This window comes from Physella acuta, unplaced genomic scaffold (assembly GCF_028476545.2).
Source record: "Physella acuta isolate Inbredline_101_S28 unplaced genomic scaffold, ASM2847654v3 ptg000320l, whole genome shotgun sequence".
NCBI lineage: Eukaryota > Metazoa > Mollusca > Gastropoda > Physidae > Physella > Physella acuta.
Window position 1 is genome coordinate 951,961 of NW_026731839.1, and position 24,397 is coordinate 976,357.

At 36.1% G+C, this 24,397-nt stretch overlaps 1 long non-coding RNA gene across 1 annotated transcript; it reads right to left on the bottom strand.

Annotated features, from left to right (window-relative positions):
* Positions 1-211: 211 nt before the first annotated feature.
* LOC131940503 (uncharacterized) lies at positions 212-4,326 on the bottom strand. Its single transcript, XR_009386550.1, has 3 exons — positions 4,194-4,326; positions 2,587-2,699; positions 212-332 (listed from the first exon to the last, which is right to left on the bottom strand). It is a non-coding gene; the product is annotated as an uncharacterized LOC131940503 (long non-coding RNA).
* Positions 4,327-24,397: the final 20,071 nt, after the last annotated feature.

Here is a 24,397-nt window from a genome sequence, read left to right on the forward strand (position 1 = left end):
GAGCTGGGTGGATTCACTGACATTCCACTGACTTAATCCCATATTAGAGAGACTTTCCAGATGGTAGTCTAACGCTCTACCGCTAATCCAAGTAGTTATTTGCTAATAATGAAATGCGTCAAAATAATCAATGAACTAGCCTAATAAGCACAGACTCAACGAACCAGATACAGTTATGCTATGGTAAAAATGAACACACAAACAAATATCATGCTACACACTTTTTATTTTAACATTTATAATCCAGTTTTGTTTTTCTTCAGCGGTGTCTGTTTCAATAGTTGCCTACTCTCATTTTTGTAGCTCAACGACCCTGTCGCAAAGCACTATTCCTGCAAATTTGAAAATATTTTTAGCGCAGAAACCTCTCAAGGAGTATTCTCAATATCTTCCCAAAGTTTCATGACGATCGTGTGAACTGTGTCGGCGCAATTCACTTTTATTATTTTTTTTACCGTATATAGAGAAAAATCGCACCTCCCGTGGCGCCGCCCTTACGGAGTTAAAAATGATTTTTTTTTAACAAAAATCCTTCCCCAGAGTGTTCTAGTGAACTCACCAAAGTTTGATGGCTATCGGATTAATGCTGTGAAACCGCAATCGACGTTTCTTTTTATTTACCGTATATAGAGAAAAATCGCACCCTTCCGTGGCGCCGCCCTTGCTAGATTAACTTTTTTTTACAGAACCCTACCCTTGAGAGTTATAATCAACTCATCAAAGTTTCATGCCTATTGGATGAACGGTGTCAAACCAAAATCGACATTTGTTTTTATATACCGTATATAAAGAAAAATCGCACCCTTCCGTGGCGCCGCCCTTTTTGAAATTAAAAGTGATTTTTATACAGAACCCTTTCTCAGAGTTTCTTATGAAATCACCAAAGTTTGATGGCGATGGGTTGAATGGTGTCAAACCAAACTCGACTTTTATTTTTATATACCGTATATAGAGAAAAAAAACAAATCGCGCCCTGCCGAGGCGCCACCCCTGTGAATGTGAAATTTATTTTTCGCAGGAACCTCCCCAAGATTATTCTCAACATCATCTCAAAGTTTCATGTCTATCGGATGAACGGTGTTACTGCAACTCACTTTTATTTATTTTATAAACCATATATAGTGGATAATCGCACCCTCCCGTGGCGCCGCCCTTGCGAAATTAAAAATGATTTTTTTTTTTAAAGAACCATTCCCTGAATTGCTCTAATCAACTCCCTAAAGTTTGACGGCGATTGGATGAACAGTGTGAATTTGCAATCGACTTTTATTTTTTTTATACCGTATATAGAGAAAAAACAAAATCGCGCCCTGACGGGGCGACACACATGCGAATTTGAATTTTTTTTTTCCAGAAACCTCCCCAGGAATGTTCTTAACGACTTCCCAAAGTTCGATGGCGATGTGATAAGAGGTGTGGTAATGCATAAAAGACACACACACACAGACAGACACACACACATACATTGCTTTATATATATATATATATATATATATATATATATATATATATATATATATATATATATATATATATATATATATACTAGCGTACCATGAAACTTTGGGGAGATGATTAGATCACTCAATGGTAGGGTTCTGCAAAAAAATATTGTTTAATATTGCAAGGGCGGCGCCCCAGGGGCGGGGGAGCGATTTTTTTCTTTCTCTATACACGGTTTATAAAAAATAAAACTCGGATGCGGTTCATCCGAGTACCATGAAACTTTAGGGAGTAGATGAGAATACTCCCGAGAATATTTCTGCGAAAAAGAAAACTAAAGTTTCTTATGGGCGGCGCCATATAGGGTAGAACTTTCGTCAATACACAGTTTGGCGCCCAGAGTTTTAGAGCGACTATGTTGGCACTTGGCATCCTTTAATCGAGCGTCCTGCATAGAGAGTAAGGTGTAATACTTTAGCGAATGACGAAATCTGCATCATTATTAACAGGATGCTATTTGGCACTATAGCGCCTGTTAGTGTTAAGGAGCCAGGGGTCGTACGCCGCACCTATGCTGAAATGTAATCGGGGGGTGGGGGCCCTGAGAGCGCCCCTCTACGTCTCTAACACATAGGCGGTCACCGAAGTGTGTTCTACCATATTATTTCGGTGAGTGATTAATGTACACTCATTGTTTTCATGCGGTAGTGTAGGTAAACCCGTGTCCCAATATTTAAGATCCAAGCGCAGGTATTGTTTACATTTAAATAACTCACTTTTAGAAAAGACGGTCACGCGTGTAAGAACATATGATTGGTAACGCGTTGGTGTAATCCTTCTAATACATTTAGTCCAATTTTCTTCTATCCCGCGGCAACGCGGGAAACGGGTACGCTAGTATATATATATATATATATATATATATATATATATATATATATATATATATATATATATATATATATATATATATATATATATATATATATATATATATATATATATATATATATATATATATATAACGATTGAATTGTATTTGATCAGTAAGCTAAGTCTAGCTATTGGATAACATTATGTTAATGTGCTAGAGTATTTCCATTAGTGTTTTTACTACCGCCCGCACTCTTTGTTTATATTTACCTGGCGCATGCTATCAAAATCGATATTATAATGACGATCAGTTTCATCAGCTTGTAAAGTAAGATGTTCATCTTAGTTGACTCTCTGTTGTTTCTAGTTTCTATAAACATTGCCTATAAACACAGAACAAAGTTAAAATTATTAAGATTCAAAATTTTATATTGAATCGCTTCCTTAAAACACTTAATAGCCAAACTGTGTTCCTTGCGTGTAAATATTTTCTTTTCTGCTTAGCTATTTCAGTCCTCCTTCCCTAATCCCAAAGGAAATAGAAATAATACATAATTTATACAGAAATTATTTCCTTTAACTTCTGCCCCGCTCTGAAAGAAACACTAAGTATGTGTTAGGTTTTCCGATGCCATTGTAGGAAGTTTGAATAATAACAATTTAAATGAGCTTTAATAATAATGACGGCGCCCTTGTTATTCTTCTTCGTTCCTAATTTTTATTTTAGTGTTGGAAGGGATCGAACCTTATCTGCGAGAGGGTTTGAACTCGTGGATTTTTGTTTCGAATTCTTTATCCATTAACTTTTGCCGACTCGACCACGCCTCCATCACAATTAAGGATACGTGTCAACTGGTTATACGCCATTGAGGCAATTGACTCCGATTTCAGCCTGCTTTTATTTTTGGATTTGCTTACATAGCTTTGTCTAACCAAGAACAAACTACAAGGCAACAGTTGTTTGATTTTGGAGTTGTCTCTCCTAGAAGAGTTGCTGTCCCATGCTAACGAGCCTCATCTGCCCGAGGGTTCGAACTCAATCTTTTCGATTTACCAACCATGAGCTTTATCGTCTCGTCCACGCCGACCCTTGACGGCTGAATGATTTATTTATTGTTTCTTTCAGACTTTTTTCTCCCGGAGGGGGGTGTACTTGATATTTTCGGGTAGGGGGTGTACTTAATATTTTCGGGTAGAGGGGTGGACTTGATGATTTCGGGGAGGGGGGGGGGCGTACTAAACTGTTTTGGGCGGGATTGGGGACTGACACACGCAAATGTATATATTTTCAATATAACTTCTATTTCGTTGGGGGTGGGGGTGGGGGCATTAAAGTCTTACATGTTCAAAGTTCAAAGTGCAAATTTACGCTTATGCTTAAATCTAAATTTAATTTAATCAAAAGCTAACTAAAAATATCATATATATATATATATATATATATATATATATATATATATATATATATATATATATATAAATAAATAAATAAATAAATAAATAAATAAATAAATAAATAAATAAATAAATAAATAAATAAATAAATAAATAAATAAATAAATAAATAAATAAATAAATAAATAAATAAATAAATAAATAAATAAATAAATAAATAAATAAATAAATAAATAAATAAATAAATAAATAAATAAATAAATAAATAAATAAATAAATAAATAAATAAATAAATAAATAAATAAATAAATAAATAAATAAATAAATAAATAAATAAATAAATAAATAAATAAATAAATAAATAAATAAATAAATAAATAAATAAATAAATAAATAAATAAATAAATAAATTAATTAATTAATCAATTAATTTTAAAAATTAATAAATAAAAATATTCCATGTAATTATTTATCTCACTTACGTAGCGTATGCCGTGTACTTTTGCAAAACAAGTGATTGCGTACGAAAGTTTATAGCATGTACAATTTTTATTGACTGAGCAGTTTGTTTTTATAGTTGAAAAGGAACACGTGCTTGCGAGGTGTCGTGAGAGTCAAGACCACGCGGAATACAGTTCGCGTGTAAGGTTGTAGCAGTCTATATTAATGTACAGCCGCTCATGGTGAATAAAAAAAAATGTTTAAAGATCAACTAAAATCATCCTACTCACTATTACAATTTTGCTGTGAGATATTTTGTCTAAGATATTTTGTCTGAGATCATTTATCCATGATATCATTTGTCCTGATATATTTTGTCCTGGTATCTTTTGTCCGTGAGATAATTTGTCCTTGAGATCATTTGTCCTGGGATCATTTGTCCTGAGATCATTTGTCCAAGAGATATTTTGTCTGAGATATTTTGTCTGGGATAATTTGTCCTGAAATCATTTGTCCTATCACCATATATATATGTATATATATATATATATATATATATATATATATATATATATATATATATATATATATATATATATATATATATATATATATATATATATATATATATATATTTATTTATTTATTTATTTATTTATTTATTTATTTATTTATATATATATAGTCTCTCTCTCTCTCTCTCTCTCTCTCTCTCTCTCTCTCTATATATATATATATATATATATATATATATATATATATATATATATATATATATATATCTATATATATAAAGCAAAGTGGTCAAGTGCCCGATAGGGCACTTCCCGGCGCCGCAGGCGCGTCAAATTTGGCACGATGGTGCCTTCGGGCAATAGAACACGAAGGCCGGTGACGGTTGGCCGAAAAGTCTACGGAGAGGGGGTCAAAACTGACCTCGACTGACCGGCGCCTTATATGGGCTATATTACGAAAAAAAATTTCCTCCGACGACCCCCCTTGAATTTTTGTGAGGTGGTAGAAGAACACCTAGGGGTGTCACAAAAAACTCGGCATATCTGGGAAAACTTCGTAAAGCGGTCAAAACTGACCAGTTGTATTTCCCTATATAATCTTTGTATTTTATGGGAAAAACAGAGGGTCATTTCAACGCAGACTTTAGGGTACTTAAGCTCAGTATATCTGGCTAATTTTTTGCATGCTCCTAGGTCAATGGCTTGACCTTTAGGGAAAACTGTCGGTTACACTCAAAGCCCTCGACTAGGGCTAAAAAGTGACCGCGAGTGAAATTCTCTTAATATGAGCTCTATTACGAAAAAAAATTTCCTCCGACGACCCCCCTTGATATTTTGTGAGGTTGTAGAAGAACACCTAGGGGTGTCACAAAAAACTCGGCATATCTGGGAAAACTTCGTAAAGCGGTCAAAACTGACCAGTTGTATTTCCCTATATAATCTTTGTATTTTATGGGAAAAACAGAGGGTCATTTCAACGCAGACTTTAGGGTACTTAAGCTCAGTATATCTGGCTAATTTTTTGCATGCTCCTAGGTCAATGGCTTGACCTTTAGGGAAAACTGTCGGTTACACTCAAAGCCCTCGACGAGGGCTAAAAAGTGACCGCGAGTGAAATTCTCTTTATATGAGCTCTATTACGAAAAAAAATTTCCTCCGACGACCCCCCTTGATATTTTGTGAGGTGGTAGAAGAACACCTAGGGGTGTCACAAAAAACTCGGCATATCTGGGAAAACTTCGTAAAGCGGTCAAAACTGACCAGTTGTATTTCCCTATATAATCTTTGTATTTAATGGGAAAAACAGAGGGTCATTTCAACGCAGACTTTAGGGTACTTAAGCTCAGTATATCTGGCTAATTTTTTGCATGCTCCTAGGTCAATGGATTGACCTTTAGGGAAAACTGTCGGTTACACTCAAAGCCCTCGACGAGGGCTAAAAAGTGACCGCGAGTGAAATTCTCTTTATATGAGCTCTATTACGAAAAAAAATTTCCTCCGACGACCCCCCTTGATATTTTGTGAGGTGGTAGAAGAACACCTAGGGGTGTCACAAAAAACTCGGCATATCTGGGAAAACTTCGTAAAGCGGTCAAAACTGACCAGTTGTATTTCCCTATATAATCTTTGTATTTTATGGGAAAAACAGAGGGTCATTTCAACGCAGACTTTAGGGTACTTAAGCTCAGTATATCTGGCTAATTTTTTGCATGCTCCTAGGTCAATGGATTGACCTTTAGGGAAAACTGTCGGTTACACTCAAAGCCCTCGACGAGGGCTAAAAAGTGACCGCGAGTGAAATTCTCTTTATATGAGCTCTATTACGAAAAAAAATTTCCTCCGACGACCCCCCTTGATATTTTGTGAGGTGGTAGAAGAACACCTAGGGGTGTCACAAAAAACTCGGCATATCTGGGAAAACTTCGTAAAGCGGTCAAAACTGACCAGTTGTATTTCCCTATATAATCTTTGTATTTTATGGGAAAAACAGAGGGTCATTTCAACGCAGACTTTAGGGTACTTAAGCTCAGTATATCTGGCTAATTTTTTGCATGCTCCTAGGTCAATGGCTTGACCTTTAGGGAAAACTGTCGGTTACACTCAAAGCCCTCGACGAGGGCTAAAAAGTGACCGCGAGTGAAATTCTCTTTATATGAGCTCTATTACGAAAAAAAATTTCCTCCGACGACCCCCCTTGATATTTTGTGAGGTGGTAGAAGAACACCTAGGGGTGTCACAAAAAACTCGGCATATCTGGGAAAACTTCGTAAAGCGGTCAAAACTGACCAGTTGTATTTCCCTATATAATCTTTGTATTTAATGGGAAAAACAGAGGGTCATTTCAACGCAGACTTTAGGGTACTTAAGCTCAGTATATCTGGCTAATTTTTTGCATGCTCCTAGGTCAATGGCTTGACCTTTAGGGAAAACTGTCGGTTACAATCAAAACCCTCGACGAGGGCTAAAAAGTGACCGCGAGTGAAATTCTCTTTATATGAGCTCTATTACGAAAAAAAATTTCCTCCGACGACCCCCCTTGATATTTTGTGAGGTGGTAGAAGAACACCTAGGGGTGTCACAAAAAACTCGGCATATCTGGGAAAACTTCGTAAAGCGGTCAAAACTGACCAGTTGTATTTCCCTATATAATCTTTGTATTTTATGGGAAAAACAGAGGGTCATTTCAACGCAGACTTTAGGGTACTTACTCTTTGTATAACTGGCTAATTTTTTGCATACACCTCTATAGATAGATGGGCCGTATGGAAAACCTGTTGGTCAGCATTAAAGCCCTCGAAGAGGGCTAAAAATGACTGCGAGTGAAATTCTCATTATACGAAATTTGGTCAATTGGTCTATGAGCAGGGGAGGTAACTTTTTAATGTAACAATTTTTTAATATTTTGTATACTCTTTTTAAGAAAAAACAAAAATCATAAAGTATAGCATTGTTTTAAATGGATATTGTGTTATAAATTAAGTTTTGTATTGTATTGTAATTGTAAAATTAATTGCAAAAGTAATTTAATATAATATTTGATTGATAATTTTTATGAAAGCCCTTTCAGTTCTAATAACCTTGCGAGTAATAAGTTGCGAATATTCTATCAATTTATGGGTACTAAAAAAGTACCCCACTGTATAAATTTAGACATTTAATATAACAGCCAATCGCCTATTAATTAATCATTCAATTTCTCAACTTTTTTGAAAACCTAAGCGAAGCTAGGCAGTATGCCTAGTATATATATATATATATATATATACATAATCGGCCGGAACTTTATTAGCTTACTAAAAGTAAACTGGGATTTGTGACGGTGAATTATTTGATAAGATCAATCTTGTAATGTGGGTCATTGTCCGATTTACTAGATAGATCCAATTTAAATTTGAATGAAGTTTGTTTGTTGTGTACTACTTAGTTGAGTTTTAGTCGCTGGGAAAGATTTATACGATATTTAAATTTAGGTTTGGATTTATATTTAAGATCCAATGCCAGATTTGATGTAAGATTTGTGTTGCAGTTTAGGTTTAGGTTTAGATTCACGTATAGCGTTGGGTTTAGGTGTAAAGTTTGTGTTACTTTATAATAATTGGTTGCAGGGGTAGTTTAGTTAATGGTTAAGTGTAATGTATGGTTACGATTATATCTATCTATATACTACTAAAACTCAAGTTTGTTTACATGTTTGAATAATTATTTGTTTGTCTTTTTGTTTTGTTTTTTGTCCGATTGAATACTAGAGAAAATCGGCGCTAGGCGGAGAGCTGTAAAATAGTATGTAGGTAGAAAAAATATTTTGTTTTCAGACAGACTGTTAATCACACATTTATTTAAAGATGATAATTAATTAATTGATTTATTCAATTTAATTTTAAAGTTTTAGAACAATGGCTTAACTTTGACTGAATAGTGACGTTTGATAACTCATTTTTTTTTGTTTGTTTGTATGTTTAATTTGTTGTTGGGGAGAATCTGCATTATGTGTAGAGCTGTAAAATAGGATTTTGGGTGATAAATATTGTTCTTTCTTAAACACACTGTTAATTACAAACTAATATAAAGCCGTTAATTAATGTATTGATATATTCATTGATAGATTAGTCACATTAATTAAAAAAGCTTAGAACAATGACTTTAGTAATAGTAAAACGATTTTTTTTCTTTTCACAACGATGTTTACAATTATTTTTTCTTAAGGCCTATATGTGAATGATAAGATTGACTATCAGGACCTCGCAGGGCACAGGGCAGGTGAAGTAGAGTTCACCTGTTTCTATGTTTTCAGCATATGAAGGGATAGTGTGGTCAGAGCCATGCTAGGCCGGAATCGTTTTTTTTTAAATACAAACATGTCTGAGACATGGCGGGGCACTGGGCAGGTGAAGTAGAGTTTATTAGAGTTTTTAAAATATAAAAATCGTCTATATGAATAAGGGGTCAGGTTATTTTGAGATGATAAGTGCTGACAGACATGATGTCATTTATGGATGACCCACCGAAACCCACAGTTATCTAACTAGATAACGGGTAGTCTAGTATTAGCAAGAAATTTATTTTAAGTGTAGGACTAAGCTAAAAATAAATTGTTTATGTTTATAATTATACTTTGTTTTGATCATTTATTTATTGTTGTATATAGTTAGGATTTCGATCTATTATAAGCATAGACACTAATGATTGAAGTATAGTCTATCCGTAAGCCAGTAACGAGCAACTACTTCATTAAAACCTAAACAGAAATCTAATCAACAAAACAACTGTCTTGTAAACAAATAAACCGAAAAAAATATCCCATTATCGTTCAGCAGGTTCAGTCGTGATGCAATATGTAGGTCAAAAAGTCACAGGTCAAATTGTAAATAAATCGTCCCTGGTAGATTCATTTACTATTTAATCTTCCCACCCTAACAGAGTCGGTAAAATAAATTAAACAAAGCATATTCAATATCGATCCTGGTCTAGATTAGACTTGGTCTTGAGAACTGCTCACGCCTACTATCACTAATGCGGGACGATATAGCTGGTTGATTGAAGACATGACTGTTAACCCCAAAGTCTCGAGTTCGAATCCCATCAATTCTGGTCTTAGAAATAAATGATACTAGTCCCTCATATGAGGTGACCACAGGCACATAGACACATAGACACACAATCACAGACACATAGACACACACACATACACACACACAGACACATATGTTCTCATTGACCTTCAACCCCCACAGGGTAACGGTAACTGAATATTAAGTACATGAATATTAACTACGCACACACACACACATAGAAACAGACACACAGATGCACAGACAGATACACAGACAGACAGATATATACACAGACATATACACAGACAGACACACATATACACAGATCCACACTCAGACACAGACAGACACAGACAGAGACACATAGACGCAGACAGACAGAGACACACACAGACACACACGAACACACACACACTTACAGACAGACAGAGACACACAAAATACAAAATACAAAATTTGCTTTTTTGTGACGATTATATAACCATCAATTAATCACACATTGCCAATTCACTTTCTATAAAGCGTTTAGATGCAACCGTACCCCCACCCCATTCCATCAGCATACACAAAGCGTCACACAATTTCTAATCATTTTTATAGTGTGTAGGGAAAAAATGTTTTTTTTTTCTCATCAGAAATATTTCATTACATTGCATCAAAGTTTGTTTAAAACAGAATATTACATGTCTGGATATGCTATCTGTTTTTTTTTCTCGTAAAGAAAAAGGGCAGTGTTACACTTTTTTGTTCAGCAAAAATCTACATAAAAACCCAAGTTTATTTTGAAAAGATGTAGGCTACACTATACCACACATACCACAGCACAGCAACATAATAAGCCACCCCTAACCTTATGCCCTATATGTGTTATATACGAAGGCTCTATTCAACCCATAACAAACATAACACAAACCAACATAATAAGCCACCCCTAACCTTGTTCCCTATATGTGTTATATACGTAGGCTCTATACAACCCATAACAAACATAACACAAACCAACATAATAAGCCACAGCTAGACCTTTAAGCTCACTATGCTAACACGATACCAAGATCAATTATATGGATTTTTTAAATTGTTTTTTAAACATACGTTAACAAGCTTGGTTTAAAACCCCACAACATTCAATTAATTGTCTTTTTGTGATAGAAAATAAGATGTCCGGTGCATTAATAGTGTGCGAGAATAAGCAGGTTTGTATTATTTCGATGCTAATGGGGATTGGTAGAATTGATGGATGGTTTTCGAAGATTCGAAAAGATCTATGTAGGTACAATTTGTCGTAAAATAGTGCTGGCGAAGTAGAGTTCACCTGTATCCAAACCTTGGCATATGAAGGCAGAGGCATGGCGACGGCGGGGCGGGGGGTGCGGACCGCACCGGGTGAAACAATTTAGGGGGGAGGTGACACCAAGGCAAAAAAAAACAAATGCTAAATGTACAAAAGAAAAATGCTTTTTGCCAGTTCCATTAATGATTAATTAAAGTTAAATAATCTTTTATGAACAAATCGACACTTATTACAAGACGATGGGGTTGACATCATGACGTAAACGTGCAAACACTAGGGAAAACAACTTTACATCCCACTGTATTATTAACAGACTATAGAAAACCATTGTTACAATTAAATCTATAGTGATTTAAGCGTATGTGGCATATATTTTAATTAGATCCCTATGTAGGCCGACACACACACACACATATATGTATATATACATACATTTATATATATATATATATATATATATATATATATATATATATATATATATATATATATATATATATATATATATATACTGTTTATTGTGTGTGTGGGGGGGGGGGGTTGACACCATGAAGTGCCGCACCGGGTGACAGCCGACATAGCGACGCCACTGTTTATTGTAACACAGTTCAGTAATGAGGGTTAGAAAAAGGGTAAGGGTAGGCGAAAGGTAAGGGAAAACACGAGTGAAGCTAATATCTATGTCAAGGCTGTCTATACAGTAATATAAAACTTGCATTTAATAACACATCTAATTAAAAGTGAATTAATCCACATAGAATTAATATGACGAATTATTTTAAGAAACTGTCCATACAGTAATATTAAACTTAAATGTAATAACTCCGCTAATTAAAATTACGCTGATCCACATATATTGAATAATGGCTACGTTAAGAGGAACTACTTTTAGAGACGGTCCATACAGTAACTATTAAACATTGATGTAACAACACAAATAATTCAAATGACACGGAATGTCTATACAAGTAGTCTTTAACGACGTTCGAAGGTAAGTGTCAATCGTAAAACTGCGCAGCGGAAAACAGCAAAAAAGAAAAAATGCGCCAATACAAACTAATCATAATTAAACACTAAAAAAAATCATAATTTGTGGACATATGTTTAAGTAGACTACAAAGTATATGTGATCAATTTTTGTTCGTGTCCATACAAAAATTCCCATGCGCACATCTTTTTTTTTAATATAAATTGTGCTCCTGGTGTGTGGTTTAACAATATATTTCTTTTAAACATTCGTGGTCCGTACTTTCTTGCTTGTGTAGGGCCTACTTCTAGAAGAGCTGCCATGTTATCCGTATGCTCTGAAGTCCATGCGAGAAGAAGCAAGAAATTTGGTTTTACGTGGGCTCCAACAAAAAGGTCTACCCAAAACTGACTCCTGTCGAGAGGTTTAGATGCAGTTGTTTGCAACTCAATTTCATCAAAGTAGTAAGTCAAGTCATGTTCTGTTGTAAAGAAACCAATGAACACAATGTTATTGTACTCTGGGCTAGCAAAGCAATGTTATTGTTGTTCCTTTATATCCTTCAGTGCTAGCTCATTATATCAAAGTTTGAATTCGTATCTCATGCGAGGGGAGACGTGGTTGGGTGATTTAGCATACGGCTGTTAACCCTAAAGGCTTAAGTATATACGAGCCGACCCGCGGTGTATCATACGCCGCTATTTAGTTGTTTTTTTTTTCTACTTTTCAGTAATTTATAATTTGTGAATTCGACAGTGAATGCTGCCACTGAAAATATTTGCTTAAAAACTCTAAACCCCCCCCCCCACGTGAAAGCAGCCTCCTCTTAGTTGCCTCCTCTAAGTTTAAAATCGTTTCAAACTAAATTATCTGCCCCTAATAGCCGTCACCAAACCCGTCTCTATGATTGTAAAATGTAAACAGCGTGACCACAGCTCACCAGAAAATGTGGGGGTGCGGTGGGGGTGGTAGTGATAGTGATAGAGAGAAAGAGAGGGGACTGCAAGGAGGCGCTTGCAGCTTGTTTTCAAACGGCTCCCAGAAGAGAATTATATATATAGATAGATTCTCTCTCTCTCTCTCTCTCTCTCTCTCTTTCTATATATATATATATATATATATATATATATATATATATATATATATATATATATATATATATATATATATATATATATATATATATATATTATATATACACATATTATATACACATAAAAAATATAAACGTTTCTTTTAAATCCAGACCCTACGACAACCATTAAGTTAATGCGGCTTGTTTTAGTCGTACCTTGATGCACTTGAGTGAAGTGTCAAACTGAAAAGGGAACAAACTCAATAAAAAAAACATTCAAATACACGCGGCGGAGTAGCCGTAACTTATTAGTGTTTTTTATTTTATTTTATTTTTTTTTTTATTTTTTTATTTTTTTTTTTGCTTGCATTATTTTCTTGTACATAGCACTACCATCTAGTTTGGATGGATCTTTTTGTAGTTAAGTATGTGTAACACATTCACTTGTTTCGGCAGTTATCTTGTGCTTGACATATATGAAACAAAACGTAAATAAAGCCTCCTTATTTCTATCTTAGTACCCAAATTACAAAAAAATATTACCTCAACTTGACATGTGTTGCCGGTTGCCATTATGGATTCAAGCGGGATTGCAAACCTACTTTGTATTTCACCCATTATAAAACCAATATATTTTCCTGTTGTGACCTACTTAGGTCCAGTAATGTTTTATTTTGACATTGTATAATACCTTATATGGATTGATGGTGCAACTACCGGGGTTTTTCCACTGTCTTATTAAGGGTGTCTAAGACTAAGAAATTTTCCATCAAGATCTGATTGATTGATTCAGATCAGATGACCGCCCCGACCAATGGTTACATGAGTTGAGGATAACCTCCCTTGTGGCCTAAGTCTTTAACTAGATCGCACACACGCGACACGAGGCAGTCTACCTTGATCAAACGGTCTATTAAGACCAGGCCGTCCATTTTGTCCGGCAATAGATTCTGACCATTTGAACGTGAGAGAACTTAAGTCCTGAGTGTGCTATGCTTTCTTAAGTTGGTTTAGTCTTCTAGTATAATATTACTTGTCGCCAAGTGATTATTGAAGCTATAGCAGTGTTGTGTGACCTGTGGCTATTTTTTATACAGTGTTAAAATCTGTGATAGTGTTTTTTCTTACGCTTTGTAAGTAGGGTTTTGTTATTTTCTAAATTAAATATTTTATCTCGTTTAACCTAGTGTTCAGCCACAACTGTGTTCGCTTATTAAAGGTTGTATGCAGATTGAATGAGTTGTTAACTTCAATAGTATCACTAGTTTTCCCTAGACATCGAAACCGAGCCCTAGTGTGTTGTTGAGTTAGTGTCCATTCATTTAGGCTGTAAGTCATTTGCATATAACCCCGAAAAAAGAATCCGGGGACGTTCTCCATCTATCTGGCTGGTAGATAGGTAAACGTTACAAAGTGGGGGCTCGCCGAGATTTAATCTGTCGTTCCAGTTGTTGGTTATATCAGTTAAACACTAAGTTTAGTTTGATTTAGTTGTTTTTCTATCCAGTGGCGCCGTGTTCTTACAACGCGCGCAAGGCTAGAGGTATCTAGGTCAAAAGCCAGACGTGTCGCGATAGGAGGTCAAGTACACGGCCCAACGCTCCGTGTGAATTTAGAGAATCTAGGCTTGTTTTGATTTTGAAAGTTAGTGTTATGGAGTCTTTCTTATCTAATCCCACCTTTGAGGAGGTAGAGAAGTTGAGTAGAAAAGTTTTGATTAGTGTTGTTAAGGAATTGAAATTGGATTATTCTGTTACGCAGAAGTCAGAGGTGTTGAAAGATAAAATTGTTGTTCATTTTATTAATGAAGGGGTATTTGATGAAAGTTTGTTAGCTGGTGTGTTACTCCGCGAGGAGAAACCTCTAGAGAAGGTAGAATTAGAAGCTAGAATTGCTTTAGAGAAGGAGAAAGTTGCTTTAGAGAAGGAGAAAGTTGCTTTAGAGAAACAGGAGTTAGAGGCTAAAATTGCTTTAGATAAGAGGAGGTTGGAATTAGAGTTTGGTCAAGTTAGTGATGTCACTTCTCTGGTAGATCCAAAAAAGTTGTCGGTGGGGCAAGTGATTGCCAAATTTGGGAAATTAGTTCCTAAATTTGATGAAACAGATTTGGTCGTTTTCTTTAACTCATTTGAGAGTTTAGCGAAGACATGTGAATGGCCCGAAACTTCCATTACTGCTTTATTGAGCTCGGTCCTTACTGGGAAAGCTGCAAAAACATACCAGGCACTCTCTCACGACGTTCAAAATAACTATAGTTTGGTCAAGACTGCCATTTTGAAGGCCTACGAACTGACGCCCGAGGCATATCGGATGAAATACCGAGCACTCCGCAAGTTACCCACTCAATCATATGTGGAATTTCTCTTTGAAAAGGAGAAAATATTCTCAAGGTGGCTACACTCTGAGGAAGTTTCTGAGTTTGAGAAACTCAGGTCACTTATCCTAAGGGAAGAATTCCTAAAGTCCCTGCCTGAAGAGATACGACTACACATACTGGATAACAAGATAATTGACATCCAGAAGGCTGCTGAGTCGGCTGACACATATATGTTGGTGCATAAGAAACCACCAGTGTCAGGAAACCGCCTCAACCCCGTGCTTCCCCTTTTTGGCAGCAATCATCCTGTTGGCCAACACTTGAAGGCATCACAGTCCAGAGAGAAACCAAGATCAACTCTCAATCGTCGAGCAGTATGCTAGTTCTGCAAAAGACCTGGTCATCTTGTCAAGGACTGTTACAAACGTCGTCAATATAACAGAGAGGTGGTGCGTACTTCTGCGCACTATGCTCTATCCCCTCAAGCAGCCAGTTCAACTATGAACTCTAGAATTCTAAAGGACGCTAACCCTAAGTGTCCGCAAGAAGGTAGTCAAGTCTCCACGCATTATGTGCAGTCACATTTTGACTGTTCACGCCACCATCCAGTTTCTTCCGAGTCTACCGATCTCGAGGGATCGAGAAAAGTTGACTTTTCATCTTTCATTGCCGAAGCTATCATTAGCAAACCAGGTGATCCGTTGTCTCAGCGGAATATCACCGTCCTAAGAGACACAGGAGCGTCACAGTCACTTCTTTTGAAAACTTCAATGGACATTACACCAGAGACGAACACCGGAAATATTTCCATTATCCAGGGAGTGGGGACAAAATCTACTGTCGTCCCTCTACACAAGTTTGCCCTGAAACATCATCTCGTCGAAGGTGAGGTCATTTTAGGTGTGATAGATAGTATTCCTGTCCCAGGAGTACACCTACTTCTAGGGAATGACCTTGCGGGAAGCAAAGTATACCCCTGTACGGTTTCAGACCCTTTGTCAACAGTTCGAGATAATGATAATGAACTGTATCCTGCATGTGCGGTGACAAGAAGCCAGACCAAACAATTGGCTGACACAACGTCTGAACCACACCTACAATCATCGTCAAGAAATTCGACTCCTAAACTGGAGTCTATGCTTCCAGAAAACACAAGCCTGGGCTTACCCCTGAGGATATCTCAGGAAGACATCATTAAAGCTCAACAAGTCGACGCGGAACTCAAAGCAATGGTCGAAAAATCTCTATCATCTGACGATGGGGAATATTTCTCCGAGAACGGCCTCTTCTTTCGTCGCTCTATACCAGTGAATGCCTCACCAGCCGAACCATGGTTGGGTAAAAACCAGCTGTGGATCCCTCCACCTTATCGGCATGAAATACTGAAACTGGCACATGACCATCCAATGTCAGCGCACCCAGGAGTCACTAAAACGACGGCGAAGATCAAAGAACTGTTCTTTTGGCCCAAAATGAGAAATGATGTGTCGCGTTACTGCAAAAGTTGCACGAACTGTCAGTTGGCCGGAAAGCCAAACCAGAAAATTCCTAAGGCCCCTTTGAGTCCGATTCCTGTATTAGAAGAACCCTTTTCTAAAATCGTCATGGACTGTGTAGGACCCTTGCCTAAAACCAAGGCGGGCAACGAGTACCTACTTACCTTTATGTGTTCAAGTACCCGTTTTCCCGAGGCGTTTCCCTTACGGAACATTAAGGCAAAGACTGTAGTCAGAGCCATGACCCGGTTCTTCACTACCTTTGGATTACCTAGAATCGTGCAAACAGATCAAGGCAGCAACTTCACCAGTCACCATTTTCAGGAAGCACTAGCCAAGCTAGGCGTTACCCACATCACCAGCTCAGCCTACCACCCTCAGTCTCAAGGCGTACTTGAGAGGTTCCACCAAACCCTCAAAACCATGCTAAGAACATTCGCTAAAAGTAACACCCAATGGGATGAGACTGTTCCTTGGATTATTTTCGCCGCGAGGGACTGTGTCCAGGACTCTTTAGGCTACTCTCCTTTTCAACTTGTGTTTGGACATTCTGTCCGTGGTCCCCTGAAGCTGATCACGAACGTTGGACAGGTACCAGTGATCATCCAGTGGAAAACTTTGACGATTTTCACGTTCGACTGAAAGCCGTGTGCGAAATGGCTCACAAGAACTTAAGAAAGGCCCAAGTGAGAATGAAAGGACTGTATGATAAGAGTTCTCGTAAACGAACATTCAATCCAGGCGACAAAGGTCTTGTGCTAGTGCCTAATCTGAACAATGCGTTATCCTTGAGATATTGTGGACCCTTTACTGTGCATTCAAAATTAAGTGATTTGAACTATGTTGTCAATACGCCCGACAGAAGAAAGAAACAGACAGTGTATCATGTTAACTCACTGAAAAAGTATTATGATAATTGTAACAATTTTCATTCCACAGCTAAAATTACTTTACCTGTATGTTTAAATGTTTCTGATGATGTGATACATGATAAATTGAAACCCCCAAAATTGGTAAATTCTGCCTTTTTAGATAATTTGAATGTCCACCTTATGCATTTGTCCACAGAGGAAAGCCATAAATTGTCTCAATTATTTGAGACATTTCCCTGTATTTTTGGGGATGTCCCCAAAGAAGCGAAGGTTCCACCTCATGATGTAGACGTAGAGACGCAAAACCCATCAAACAACACCCCTATAGAGTTAACCCGGAAAAAGCTGTTTTGATAAAAGATGAAATTGATTATATGCTCAAGAATGATATCATTGAGCCCAGTTTCAGCAACTGGAGTTCCCCATGTCTCCTAGTCCCGAAAGACGGTGGATCTTTCAGGTTTGTGACCGACTTTAGGAAGGTAAATGCGCTCACCAAAGCTGATTCCTATCCATTACCTCGAATAGAAGACGTTATTGATAAAGTTGGTCAAGCTAAGATAATTTCCAAAATTGATTTACTTTCAGGATACTGGCAAATCCCCTTATCTGACCGTGCAAAAGAAATATCTGCTTTTGTAACCCCTAATGGTTTTTATAGATACAAACGTATGCCCTTTGGTATGCGAAATGCTGGTCAAACTTTCCAGAGGGTCATTAACTCTGTCATTGCTGACGTAGACCAATGTGAGGCCTACATAGATGATATAGTTGTATTTTCTAATACTTTTGAAGAACATATTGTTCAGTTGACTAACCTTTTTAGAAAATTGTCTGAGGTGAATTTTACTGTAAACTTGCATAAAAGTGATTTCTGTAAAGGTTCAATTACCTTTTTGGGTTATCAAGTGGGAACGAACCAAGTTCGGCCCATTGAAGCTAAAGTAGATGCTATTGTAAAGTTGCCACCTCCCAAAAATTGTAAAGAAATCAAAAAGTTCCTTGGGATGGCTGGTTACTATAGGCGGTTCTGTCAAAACCTTTCAGCTGTTGCTGAACCTCTTACCGCATTATTGAAAAAGGGTGTTGAGTTTGAATGGTCAAATAAATGTCATGAAGCTTTTTTAACCATTAAGTCATTTTTATCTAATGCTCCTGTTATGGCTGCACCAGATTTCAGCAAGCCCTTTAAACTTGCCATTGATGCTAGCAACTTAGCCATTGGTTCAGTCCTATTTCAAGAAGACAACATGGGGATTGACCATCCCATTGCTTTTTTTTCCAGGAAGTTAAATGAGAACCAAAAGAATTACTCTACTATTGAAAAAGAAGCTTTAGCTTTGGTTTTGTCCTTACAACATTTTGAAGTCTATGTCTCTTCTTCAACCAATCCAGTCAGAGTGTTTTCTGACCATGATCCCCTGAAATTTACCTCTAAGTTAGGACAGACAAATCAAAGAATATTGAGATGGTGTTTATATTTCCAAAATTTTAATCTGGAAATTTCACACATTAAGGGTAGTGATAATGTTGTGGCTGATTGTTTGTCAAGGATGTAAAATCTTATTACACACATTGATCATGTGACATGTTTTGTGGTTCATTAGGACCATATACAAGTGTTGTGTTTGGGTGACACTCACATGAAAATGAGTGGTATGAGTTTCGAATTTTTCAAAATTCCCGTCCTGTTGAAAATTTTGTTTATTTTCAGGTGAACCTTAATTAAAGGTGGTTTTTGATTATTTGTAATCTTTTATGATAATATGTCTCATATGACTCAGTTGATATTGTAGCTAGTCATTGAAATAAAGGTCTTACCCTGGCGGGTTTACCACTTTTAATATCCACATGGAAATATTGTAATACCCCTTTCTGAGGGATTTTGATGTATAATTATTTGTTGAAGGGTTACTCCCCTTTCACCAATTGTAAAAGTTTGAGTTACTTCCCTTTTATGTTCAGGGATATTTTCATCTGGTATTAAGATTTTGATTGCCTACATTTGTAAGACATTTTTTTATTTTCATTGCCAGATTGGTTCCTTATGTATGTTTTTGTGGAACCTATCTGTCACTTCCAAAAAGGGAGGGGATGTGACCTACTTAGGTCCAGTAATGTTTTATTTTGACATTGTATAATACCTTATATGGATTGATGGTGCAACTACCGGGGTTTTTCCACTGTCTTATTAAGGGTGTCTAAGACTAAGAAATTTTCCATCAAGATCTGATTGATTGATTCAGATCAGATGACCGCCCCGACCAATGGCTACATGAGTTGAGGATAACCTCCCTTGTGGCCTAAGTCTTTAACTAGATCGCACACACGCGACAAGAGGCAGTCTACCTTGATCAAACGGTCTATTAAGACCAGGCCGTCCATTTTGTCCGGCAATAGATTCTGACCATTTGAACGTGAGAGAACTTAAGTCCTGAGTGTGCTATGCTTTCTTAAGTTGGTTTAGTCTTCTAGTATAATATTACTTGTCGCCAAGTGATTATTGAAGCTATAGCAGTGTTGTGTGACCTGTGGCTATTTTTTATACAGTGTTAAAATCTGTGATAGTGTTTTTTCTTACGCTTTGTAAGTAGGGTTTTGTTATTTTCTAAATTAAATATTTTATCTCGTTTAACCTAGTGTTCAGCCACAACTGTGTTCGCTTATTAAAGGTTGTATGCAGATTGAATGAGTTGTTAACTTCAATAGTATCACTAGTTTTCCCTAGGCATCGAAACCGAGCCCTAGTGTGTTGTTGAGTTAGTGTCCATTCATTTAGGCTGTAAGTCATTTGCATATAACCCCGAAAAAAGAATCCGGGGACGTTCTCCATCTATCTGGCTGGTAGATAGGTAAACGTTACACTGTTCGTTCCCAAAACACAAGAGGTAGATGCAATAGAGTACCGCTGTTTCAGTGACCTCGGTATATAAGGGATGGTGTGGTCAGAAGTTTAGCTGAGTTAGGTAGCTGTGCGTTTTCCGTGACGTTTTACAGACTTGAATAGAATTCGAACTCCAGACTTTCGGGTTAGCAGTGGGTTAGCAGTCTAGCGTTTTACCTCTAGGCCACACTATTATAAATTCCAAATGCGGCACATTTTATAATGATATTTTTCGTTGCAGTTGATCATATATATATATATATATATATATATATATATATATATATATATATATATATATATATATATATATATATATATATATGGTCAACTGCAACGAAAAATATCATTATAAAATGTGCCGCATTTGGAATTTATTAAATGTTAACAAAACCATTAACTTTTGTTTTAAAACACCTGTTTTTGAAAACAAGAATATAGTAATACTCATATCTAAATCCCCCAAAATATAATTATTATTTTGATATTCAAATGGAATGTGTTGTTGAAGTTAGTATTCTGAGGTAGTGTGCCATCAATGTAAATATTTTGTTAAAAAAATGAAAGAAAAAAAATTCTTACGATTGGTCGGTTTATACTTATGATTTTTCCTGGATCTTTGTTCTCGTTCAAACAGGTTCCATACAAAAATTTCTGCAATAGAACTTAGTAAACTTTGTAAATTAATTGTTGTTTTCATTGTGTGATAGTGTTTAAAATATTTAAATAGTGTTTTAGGAATTAGTCACAAGGTTGTGAATATTCGGGAGCGTATTTTATGGATGTGAACTGTTAGAGTTTATGCTATATAGTTGCAGGCTGTAAACAATACAATGGAATGTTTATGGTAGAAGACTGAAAGGCGTAAACAATTAGTCTTGCTTAGAATTATCAAGGATACTTATTTTATATATATTTAAAACGGGACATTAAATGGGTGTGGGAAGTAACGAATTCAGTTCCTGACAATATCCATTTACAATTGTAATGTTGTTGTGCTGTTCATACACACATTTTTCGTTTAAAATACTCACGGTGTGGCAGTTAGCACAGAAAATATTTTTATACAGCACTTCTGGTTCCGTGGTAAAAACTTTATGGATTGTCTTGTTGAGTGCTTGACAAGCTGTATGTACGTCGTGGTTATACTTCCATTTTGAATTTGTAGTTACAGCTGTCGATGTATTTCCGTTAAACAAAAAAAAATCAATTTTAACTTCTGGAATTCGTTATCTTTGCTTAGTGTTTTGTTTGTTAAAATGAAGTGATAATTTTTAAAAGTCTAACAAAATGTAGCTAATATCTTGCATTTAGTTAATTTTTAAAAAAAAATATATTTTACTTTTAAATTAATGGAAAGCATGTGTCTCGAAAGGCAGCCCGACGTTTTCCCGTAAGACACTTGCCCAAATGCAAAAGATGCCTGAAATAAGGATACACAGGCACACACACACACACATACACACACACACACAAACACAGATACACATACACACGCACACACATACACATGCACGCACGACCGCGCGCATGCAAGCAAGCACGCACACACACGCACACACAGCGCAATACATAAACTCATTGGCTTAAAATGGTTCACATGATTCTGATGTCTGTGAACTATGCCAAACTTTTTGATAAATATTCTCTATAGTTGCTGAGGATTTCCTTTAAAATTACGCTATGATGATATCGTGATGTTTTTTTTTAAATACAATATAGTTTGAATGAAGTACCAGACATTGAGAGTTGCCTTGTGTGAATTCTAAAAAGCAGAAAAAATTCAAATTCGATTATTTTAATTTAGTATGAAAAAATATGTTCTTTAAAATAACATCTAGTTTTATATATTTTATCTTTGATTACATTCATGAAAATATTGTTGTGTAAGTAAACGTCAAGCAATACGTTAAAACATAGATAAGGTATATTAACATAAGCTACTGCGTTGAATACATCGAAGTACTTACATACGACGTGTATCAACACAGGGTGTTCTATGTTCATGTTCGTGGGTGATATGAACCGCAACACAATGTTTTACTGCGGCTCTCAGTAGTTGAACAAGTTCTGTTTCAGTGTACACGTTCATAAAATGTTTGCACTGGATTAGGAATGGTAGAGTGGTGCTCTATAAGAAAACAAGTAAAGGTCAAAGTATTAAAGAGAATTTTATAAAGGGGCCACTCCACTGTAAAAACCAAACTAGCCCACAGCAGAGATAAGCAAGTAACAATACACTATTATTAATAGTTAGCAACTGTTAATAAAAAGTCCACATTCTGAGGACCTAATTATGCATGGTTGCCATGGTAACGGCGGCCATCTTGAAAAAACACCTTTTTTTACAAATCTAATATTTCAATAATGTGAAAAAATAATAATGGTTTTATTTCTGTTTATTTAACTAGAACCATTCTAGAGTTTACAGAAGAAGTTTGTTTTCATTAAAATGTAAAAGAAACATTTTTTTTCAATTTTTATAAAAAATGTATCATTCAAAACAAGGCATACAAGTTATGAAATTTCTTAAAAATAAAAATATACACAATGCACATCATTCTCACAATAAAGTTACACCATAACATGAATAATGAAAAAGTACACCAAGTTTCAAGACATTATCTTTGCAAACAGCTAAAACATTGGAGTTATAATAAGCAAAAATCTTGAAAAATCAAGTTTTGAGAAAATTAACTTTTAAACATTGAAAGTTCCATAAAAAAATCTATCAGCAATATCAGGAAGAAACTTTTAGTATCCAAAGTTCAACATAAGCAGTTGAAAAATAAACCATTGCCAACTATGGTTTGCGCATTCTTCTGAAGTTTTACCACTCATAATTTTATAGCGGTTAAGTGTGCACAATTCCGCAGTTTACGTGCACTAAAAGTTAAACCTTTCTGATCAACTATGGATATGTGTAGTTGCAATTATCTTTTTCCTAGACTAACACCAGCTTGATGATAGTACATTTTAGCATATTTGAATTATAGTTTAATACATATTTGACAAATAATGTGCTAATAATATTCACATACAACTTTAGCTTATGACAACATTCACAATTCTGCTTCAAGAGGGTGAGCTCAATAACTTGACATCATAAGTTTTTTATAGTAGATGGGCACTTTGCTGCTCCTGTCATGGTATCTGTTATTTCGAGCAATAACTGCATGTCATGTTGAAAACAAAGGGTTAGTTATTGCAAAAATTGATGTGAAGACAATCGCGTAGCCATTTTCGTTTGTTGACAAAAATCCGTCGAACTCGAGCACTGCGCATGCGCAGAAAGGTCATTACTAAGGTACGGCTTGAAAATACAAATCGGACCAATGAAATCGCTTGATTTGCGAAATCTTTTATTGAAATATCACATTTTAAGCTAAATAACTGTATTCGAATGTAGAGTATCGTTTACAGCTCTAACAGACGAAAACAATGATATCTAATCTATATATATAATTCTCTTCTGGGAGACGTTAGAAAACAAGCTGCAAGCGCGCCTTGCAGTCCCCTCTTTTCCTCTCTCTCGCTACCACCCTCCACCATCCCCAACCCCCCCCCCCACCCCCCCCCCCTCACATGGTTTTAAAGCAAATATTTTCAGTGGCAGCATTGGTACTGTCAAATTCACTAATTATGATTTACTGAAAAGTAGAAAAAACAATTAAATAGCGGCGTATGATACACCGCGGGTCGGCTCGTATACTATATTTTTCGTTTTAGTTGCTTTGTAAAAATCAACTCAAAATTTCAGAAATGTGATGAAAA